Source organism: Vigna umbellata, chromosome 3 (genome assembly GCF_029865625.1).
Source record: "Vigna umbellata cultivar VRB3 chromosome 3, Vumbellata_1.0, whole genome shotgun sequence".
In the NCBI taxonomy this organism is placed as follows: Eukaryota; Viridiplantae; Streptophyta; class Magnoliopsida; order Fabales; family Fabaceae; genus Vigna; species Vigna umbellata.
Genome location: NC_142167.1, coordinates 36,888,263 through 36,898,417, shown reverse-complemented (window position 1 = coordinate 36,898,417; position 10,155 = coordinate 36,888,263).

The following is a 10,155-nucleotide window of genomic DNA, read 5'->3' as shown; positions in this document are numbered from 1 at the left end:
TATCAATGATGAATACACTATAGCCGGAGAAAGGGTTGAGGTTTACCTGGTGGGTTCGTGAAGAAGAAGAAGCAAATTGTAGCGAGGCAAGAAAACCGTCAATGGAGTGGAAAGGATGCTTTGGTAGTACTGCAAAATGGTACGCCTCTTCACCTTTCTTTTCCTGTTATTAAACGCACAACTGAAGACAGAACGTCGCGCACCGTAGGATCAGCTTAATCCAACGGCTCTATCGGCGTGCCGTTACGTATACCTCCAAAGGCGGGAAACCCTAAAGCTTTTTGATGAAATAGTGCGTAGCAATTACCCTACCCCCTAACTACACCATCAGCGTCCTACAGTAAACTCGCATGCTTAAACCGCATTCGTTTACTCGGACTCGGGGGGCATTATGTATGGTAAGACATCTGGATCGATCGATTGGCAACTTGAACGATCGCCAAGGATAAAATCACGAGCTGTCATGTGACTGTTCCCGAACGATCGTTCACCCGATAGAAAGAATGATCGTTATATCCTATTCACCGATCGTCTTGTAGCGGTCGTCCGTTAAACCCAGTCAAAGGTAAAAGTCAACAAATGTTCGGTCAATTTTAGTCAAAATGGATCTTTTAATCCTGACAAATTAAAAGATAAACGGTTAGAAATAGGTGGCCATGATATCGCGAGTCACGGGACCAACTAATCCAATATCAAGTACGACCAAGAGGTTGATAAATATGATCATTGCAAATAGAATAATAAGCAAACACAAAACACAAAGAAAATGATAACTAACTTTATCAAAGAATACACATATAACTATTTACAAATAGCAAATTATAATTATTCTTCAAGAACTAACAATTCATAAACATCTAACTATCTACTCTAAACTTCACAATTCAGATATATGTATTGATATCGAACTATAAGGGTCTCGCACCTGGTGGTGGTGAAACAACTCGCCCACATATACTACCACACACCAATCCGTCAAACATCAATGGTCAATACATGATCATCAAGCTAAGTAGGTCATGTTACTCTTCACAATATAACCATCATTCTCTACTTGAGATTGGAAGTTATTAAGAGTGTCTGAATAACCTTAATATAAAGCGCCTATATCAATACATACACTATACATAATCATCTCAAGGACTTCTCCTTGAAATCCTTATAACATCATATACAGTTCAAAATCACAATTCCATCAAATGCCATTTGAAATCTTATCTATATGTATCATCCATCAAACATAAACAAAATTTCCAATATAGACAAGGGTGAAATTTCATATAACATATTTTAAACAAATATAAGTTAAAGATTAGATAAAACAATCACAATGTTGTTAAGACAGGGGTCGCTTAACGAGCAAGATCCATCGCCTAACAAATTATTGGGAAAAACAAGATCTAGACCTGGAGGAAGTAGTGGCACTAAGCGCCTTAAACCACACTTCAATGCCCAAAAGTCAGAGAACTCATTGACTTCGTGACGCTCAGCACCCAAAGTGGTGTTTAGCATCTTGGAGCCTTGTGGTTCTCAGGTTTAACAACGCTCAACGCTATACCAGAAGACAAAAAAACTTAGAAACTTGATCTAGATGCACTCAAGACCTATCCAAATCACCAAATTGGTATTCTTAGCACAATAACTTATTTGAAAATATGTTTATAACTCAGATTGAATACAAATTTGCTCAATTGTTCAGAAATTTACTCCAAAACCGCTTTTCCCAAAACCACTTGTAACTACATGTCTCTAAACTTTTCCACCAGCTTAAGTTCTTTGACCATCATATAAGACACACGCACTTCCTTTCTGCTTAAAGTATCTACAACCACATTAGCTTTCCTCAGATGGTATATAAGTCAATTTAAAAAATTTAACCATCGTCTCTGCCTCATGTTTAAGACCTTTTGATCAAACAAGTATCTCAAACTTTTATTATCACTAAAGACCTGAAACTAAGCACCATACAAGTAGTGTCTCCATATCTCAAGGCGAACACCACAACTACCAACTCCATATCATGAGTGGAGTAATTCTTCCTATGAATCTTTAATTGCCTTGAAACGTATGCCACTACTTTCTTTTCTTGCATAAGCATACAACCCAAACCCTGATATAATGCATCACAAAAGACCTCAAAAGATCTACTTGTGTTAGGAATTACCAACATAGCATCAATCAACCTTTTCTTTAACTCCTGGAAACTTTCCTCACATCTATATGTCCATGCAAAAGACTGATCTTTACGAGTTAACTATATCAAAGGCGCTACTAACTTAAAAAATTGTTCAATGAACCTTATATAATAGCCAACCAAACCAACGACACTCCTTATTTTGGTCACAAACTTTGGACGCTCCCCAACCAACACTGCATCCACTTTTGCAGGATCTAAGATATACCATGAGTTGATATAACATGGCCTAAGAATTACACTTCTTTCATCCAGAATTTACACTTAGACAACTTAACATACAATTGTTTCTCCCTCAAAATGCCAAGCACTGCCATTAGATGTTCCTCATGCTCTTCATAAGATTTGAAGTAGATAAAAATGTCGTCGATGAAGATCACCACAAACTTACCTAGAAATGGCTTGAAAATCCTGTTCATATACAAGGTAGGAGCGTTAGTCACACAAATGACATAACCACATACTCATAATGCCCGTATATTGGAATCTAAAGGCGGTTTTCTATACATCTTTAAATTTGTCTAATATCCGATGATACCCTTATCTCAAGTCGATCTTAGAAAATGCCACTACTCCATGCAACTAATCTATTAGATAATCTATTTGCGACAAAGGATATTTATTCTAGATGGTCAACTTATTGAATTGCCTATAGCCTACACATGACTTTGAACTACCGTCATTTTTCTTCACCAGCAAAACTAGTGCTCCCCAATGCGACACAGTAGGACTAATAGATTGTTTCTCCAATAATTCCTCTATCTACTTCTTTAACTCAGCTAGATTAGCTAGAGCCATACGATAAGGAACTATGGATATTGTTCCTACTCTAGGTACCAAATCAATTGAAAATTCCACCTCTCTCTTAGGAGGCAAACCAGACACTTTATCAAGAAAAACATCTGCAAATTTCTTCACATAATGAATCTTTGTATTCTTTTCATCTTCCTCCACCACCAAATGAGAGATTAGAAATCATAAAGACCCTTCCTTAACCTTCTTAACAATCTATGCGAAGACATCAACTCAATATCTCCTAGGCTTGAAAAAAACAACTTCTTCTAGTTGCAATCAATAAGAATATGATTAACAAATAACGAATCCATCCATAAGATTACATATAACCCTTGTAGGGCTAGACATATCAGATTAACTTTGAAGATACGATCCTCTATCATCACCGAACATGTAGCACATATTGTAGATGTCTTCACCAAACCCGAAGCTGGGGTAGATACCAACAAATCATACCTCAAGTCCACCACATGCAAACCCAAATCTTTAACACAAGATTTTGACACAAATGAGTTTGTCACTCAAGAATCAAACAACACGCATAAACTTCTACTAGACATAACATAACTTCCAATAATCAAATTACACGAATCTATCACCTTTGTACCCGTCATAACATAAACTCGACCTAAAGCTTCAGGTTTTTCACCCCTCTTTTGCTGTTGATCAACCTGTTGAGATTAAACTCCAACTACTTGGCTAGAACTATAGTTTCTAACAACATGTTCATCCTTTCCACAATTGTAACACCTAATGGCTACTCTCTGCCCTTCTCAATTAAGGGCATACATTCCTAGTAAGTGGTCCACCACACTAGAAACACTACACTATACCACTCTGATTCTGCTATTGAGAAAAGCCACCCCTAAACCCATGAGAGGGAGGCATGGAGTAAGGCTTTTTCCTATCCACATAACCTGGTTTGGTCCTAGATGGTCTTCTAACTCTCTACAATTGTCGTTGTTGTTTTTCCACCTCATTCTTCATTTTCTCCAATAATTTTGATCTCTCTACCTTGATACAAATTAATTTAATATCTCCCCTCAGACCATTCTCAAATTTTCTACATTGTCACTCCTTGTCCATCTTTAGGGTATGAAACCTAATCAGATATATAAACCTTTATGCATACTTAGCCACAAACATCCTTCCCTGAACCAACTGCAAAAACTCTACCTCTTCAGCAACCTTAACACTATAACGAAAGTATTCTGCATATAACTTCTTCTTAAATATCTCCCACATGATAGTCTTTCCACCGTTCTCCAACAACATCTTCATACTAGCCCACCAATGGTTGACTTCCCTAGTAAGCACGTATTCAAAATAAGCCAACTTGTTGTCAGCTGAGCATCTCTTTGCATAAAAACTTCCTTCTATATCCCTCATCCACTGATCTGCCTCATTGGGATTGGTCTTACCATTAAACTTAGTTGGGCAATGTTGTAGAAAACTTTTCAAACTCCATGATCGAGGTCGTTCCTGAATCAAATTAATATGCAATTAAGTGCAGTATAATACTAGGAGAATGACCCATATGTCGTCTCTCAAGGACCAAATATGGTTCAAATAATAGGTCAAACACATGGTGGGGGGGATTGAAGGTGGTTTTGTGCAAAGAAATGCACTAATTAACACATAAATTAAACCCTAATTAAGGATAGTTTGGTCATTATCTCAGTTACAACACTTCTAATCCTCAATTAATAATCAATTAATCATTGCTCTTACCCCATTCCAACATCAATCAATCAACTAAGCGAAGATTAATTGGGTTTTTCTAAAATCGAATTAAGCAAACGAATTCCACAAATTTAATCAATCTTTCACTGAATAGATTAATTAACTATGCGATAATTAACCCAAATTAGAACACTAAGTGTGTTCTAATCTCCACTACACAACAGATTCAATGAAATGCAAGGTCAATGCAGCAAATTTACATTTAATACGTAGAAATGTCAAGGAAACGCTGCATCATCGCTATTGACCAAACCAAACCGATTAAACTTCAATTAACATGAATTCAATTAGCAAAACGCAAACACAACAGTGTTGGAATGAAATGTTACCCAGAAACGAAAACCCAATGCACAAAAATGCAACCCAATCTAGAAATGGAAGCACAAAACAAAATGATATTGCAATTGGAAATCAAAAACGCAAACAGGAACCTAAAAATTTATGGTAACAAACTCAAAACGAAATTGCAATGCGAGAATGAGAATGAAATGATTGTGGGGATGTATGATACACCTCCAGCCCACAGGTGGACTATGGATGAATTCCATAATGTGGTAGCTTGGCCAGAGGAGCCAGTGCATGGAGGAGGAGCTGGAGCAGCTGAAGCTTCAGCTGGAGAGATGGAAGAAGATGAAGCTGATGATGATGATGCATTTGAAGATAATGAAGATGAAGAGGAAGAGGAAGATACAGAGGATAGCTCAGACTGATGAGGAGCTGAGATAACATTTACTGATAAATGCTATCATATGATTATGCTTTTGTGGTTTAAGTTTTCTGAACTTATTTGTTTTTGTTTTTAGATTAGGGTTTGATGTACTCTATTTGAAACCTGGTTTCTTGTGATGGTTTGCTATTAACTGTGATTTTGTGATAAGTAATTCTGAATGATGCTTATGATTGATTGATGTTGAGATGATGTGCATTAGAATGCTTATACAGGTGATTCACAAGCTTTGTGAACAAATGCATGATATCATGATTGTGATTGTGACATTAAGCAGGATGTGTATGTCAAATGTGAATGAGCTTATATGTGAGATTTTGAGCTCCAGAGTTGTTATTGTTGAATGCTATTACTTTGAAAGCATGAATGGTTTTGCCCAGGTTTTCTATGATTGAATCAATTGCTTGTTTTGCATCATGTGATCAAGGTCGTTTGTTGGAACCCTTTTTATTGGCCAAATTCATAAAGTTAGCCCACTAAAAGAGAACACTTTGTGTTCTATCCTTTGAACCCTTAGCTTTGAATATACACTGAAAACCCTTGATTGAAAATCTTTACCTTGAGTTAAGTAGAAGATCTTGTGTGGTATTGTTAAATGTTCAAGTTTGGGGTTGTTGGGAAAACATGAAAAGCATTGAGCTAAGAGCTAAAAAGTAAGAATATGCAAAGAAAAAGAAAAGAAAAAGAAGTAAAGCTCAATGCAAAGGCAAAAAGAAAGTTGGGAATGAATAAGATGATTGTGTTGTTATGATTCTATTAACTCAAGGATTTTGTGATCCAGAAAAACCAATTTTCTTATTAGCCCAGCCACATTATAAGCCATTGAAAAGTCCTTGTGATGATGCATGCTTGTGAATGTTTTTGATTGTGGTAAAATGAAAGGCAAAGTTAATTCATGTGACATTGTAATAGTAGAGTGAATGAGTGATTACCTCTTATACACTTGTGTGTGAGTGAAACACTTTACCTAGTGAGGAAATATTCCATTAGCACATGAACATCCATGCTTAATTGATTGGTTATTCATGAAAAAGAGCATTTGTTGGGTATTAACTGATTTTGTGAAACACTAAAGCATGTGCACATCTTGATTGAAATCTTGATCATAAGTGATTAATGTTTTTACTTATCTTGAAAAGAGGATTTTTAGAATGAGTGAACCATCATATGAATTGGTTGAAGATAGAGTTACATCTTGTTTGCTTGAGGACAAGCAAAGTTCTAAGTTTGGGGTTGTGATAACAGTTGAAAAACTGTTATTTTCATGATTAAAATTGACACTAAAAGCAACCTTTATACTTAGAAACTAGCTTGAAATCATGCTTTTCTTCATATTTTTAGAAATAAGAGAGCTGGACAGGTTTATGCTTGATTTCAGTGTTTTTGTGCAGGTTTTAAGGTGAATTTGGTGAAAGAAGTGAAGAAGGAGAGAGATGAAATCAGAAAAGACAATAAAAAGTGCAAAAGGAGAAGCCGAAGTCACCGCTCAGCGGCAGTTTACCGCTGAGCGGCACTCAGGAGCTTGCGGGAGGTCCGCTGAGGGGCAAAATGGCCGCTGAGGGGAGCAAACAAGTCACGCACTCACCGCTGAGCGGTATTTTACCGCTGAGCGGCACTTTAATGGGCTTGGACTTGACTTTTTGTAATTTACGAATGATATATAAGCTTTAGGGTTTCCTAGGGTTAGGCATCTTTGGCAGAAACGAGGCAAACACTCTCTCTTCCACCCCTTTGAAGGAGGATCTTGGATGCTGAGGCTTCCTCTTCACCTTTTTAGGGTTTATTCTTTCATTCTTTCATTGTAATTCATCTAGGTTCACCATGAATACGGTGAACTAAACTCTGTATGTTTGTTGGGGAATCAATGTAATCTTTTGAAGCTCTCATATATGGAATTTGTTTTTACATCTTTTAATTAAGACTTATGCTTTCTTTTCATCATTAGTTAGGGTTTTTCCTCTTTGCTTAATGCTTGCATTGTTTAACTCATTCGATGCATGATTATTGGTTTTGTCGATACGGGCACGTACGGGGAAGTCTAGATCCGGGGAATTTCTCCCAATTTTATATTGGTTGTCGTTAAGCTCCTGCACTTATGAACTGATCATTAGGAATGCTAGGAATTGTATGAACTCGTGATTAGGGAGAAGCCTTCTGGAAAGGTACATTAGAGAGTGGCATTAACAATGATGATTTGACTGTTGAATTCCTAAAAATATATGAGAGTGGATAAGATGAAATTGACCCCCAACAACATATTCATACATAAATTTCATTGAAAGTGTTTATCTTTTGATTTTTGCCATTGATCAAAACTTCATGCATACATGTTTATTTTCTGTCTTGCATATTAAACTCCAAATATTTCGTCTTTTAAGTCTTAACTAATCAGTAACCAACACAACTAAACTAGGCCGTGAGTCCTTTGGGAAGAACGATACTTGGTCTTACCAAGTTTATTACTTGAACGATTCGGTCATACTTGCCGATTGAAAACAAGTTTGTGACATCATAATTTGGTGTTCATAAATTTGTCCATCAGAGAGTGAGGGATGTTTTTCCCCCTTTAGGTCTTAAAATCCTAGTCCAAGGTCAACCCACAAATTGGGCTTTTAGTATTTTGACCCAAAACGATCCAATGGTCCAAATATGTCCAAAAATACACTAAAATCGAATTTACAATTGAATTAAATCCAAACCGCCTATGAGGAGAGTGATTGTTGACGTTCTTGCCCTCTTGAAGTCCCAAAATAATATTCCAAACAATTCACTGCAATTAATAATGAAATAATTAGCCTCAGATAATTCAAATTAACTTAAATAAGAATTACTTGTCAAATAAGCCTAAATATCAAAACTGAGGAAATATTGGACAATTAAGCACAATTTCCTAATCAAATGTAGTGCAATAAGCTAAGTGAATAGTAGAAAATATTGATTTGTCACTCTATTCTTGAGTTTGAGCAGGTGGAACGTGAGATGATCCAACCACTACCCTTGTTTCACCTAACTGATGCATAGTCGTCATGTACTACACTGTGATGTCTCCAATGATACCCTACCAGCCTCCAACTGTTGCAAAGCCACGGTATTTTGTTGAACTAGAGAAGTATTTTATTGTTGCATTGTTGCCATAAATGATTCCATCACTCTAACCAAATTAGGCACATCTTAATTCATGGGAGGAGGAGGTAGCCTAGGTTCCATAACTTTGTTCACATCGAGAAAGAAATCATCAGTCTACTCATAAGATAATCTCACTACTACTGACTGTTAATACTCCGGCAAGTGTACCGAATCGTATCAAGTAATAATAAATGGTAAGACCAAGTATCGTTTCCCAAGAGACTCACGACCTAGACATTCATGTGGGTTCTTGATTAATTAAGATATGTAAACAAGATCATGGTGTTTATAATGCAAAAAATAAATATGAATGCAAGTGTTGATCAATTGACTTGAAGAATGCACAGGTGATTGATGTATAAAATATGGAATGATTATGTTGTTGGGGTTTCCGATTTATCCTATCCACTCTCATGTATTTATGAATTCATCTTCTTCATTAATTTTAATGTCACTTTCTAATTTACCTTCAACCCGATGTCTCGGTGAAGAAAGTCTACTCTAAATTACTAGATCAAATGTCTTGTATCCCCAACATTTAATTATGCATTACATTCGCACAAAAGCTTAAAGGCAACCAACCCTCCTATCCCTATGTCTAGGTAATATTGCTTTTGGGAGAATTTCCCCAGTTCTAGATTTCCCCATATGTTTCCATATCGACAACATCAGTAATCGTGCAATTGAATGAGTTAAACAAAGCATGCATAGAGCGTAGAGGAAAAACCCTAACAATTAATGAAGTAAAGCATTTATAATATAAATCAATTCAATACATGAGAGTTTCAAAGGATTACATTGTTTCCCCAACAATAATGGAGGTTTAGTTCACCATAGACATGGTGAAACTAGATGAAAATATGGAAAAGAATGAAAGATAAAACCCTAAAAGTTGAAGATCGGAGCTTTCGCATCAAAAATCCACCTCCGGGAGATGAAATGAGTGTTTCTGTGTCTCTTTCTGTCAAAAGATACAGTCTCTAGGTTGTCCAAAACCTTAAATAATTCATAAAAATAACATAAAACAGGTCCAAGCCCACGTCATCGGCGCTCAGCGCCCTAAAAGGGCGCCCAGCAGTGGTTGCGGCACTAAACTAACGCTTAGTGGTGGCGCTTAGGCGTGAGACAGTGGTGATGACACTAAACTGACGCTCAGCGGTGGCGCTCAGCGCCCCAAAATGACGCTCATCGCTATCTGCGATTCTTCTATGTGCTACTTTTCCAGCCTTTCCTGACTCCAAATCCTTGCTACTTCAACTTCTTCATCCAATTCATCTTAATTCCTGTCAAATCAAGGAAAACCAAGCATAAAACCAATAATACCACCTTCAACTCTCTTATTCTCACAACTTAAGCAAAAGCATGATTTCAAGCTAGTTTCTAAGTCATAAAGGGTGTTTTTAATATCAAAATTTAGTATAAAAATAACTGTATTTCAACCGTTATCACTAACACACCGAGTACACACAACAAAAGCTAAGCAAATATATACCCACAGATCTTCTATGGAACTACTACTCTCATACAAAAATTTTAACATTCCATTTAATAGAATAAATCTACTAAACAA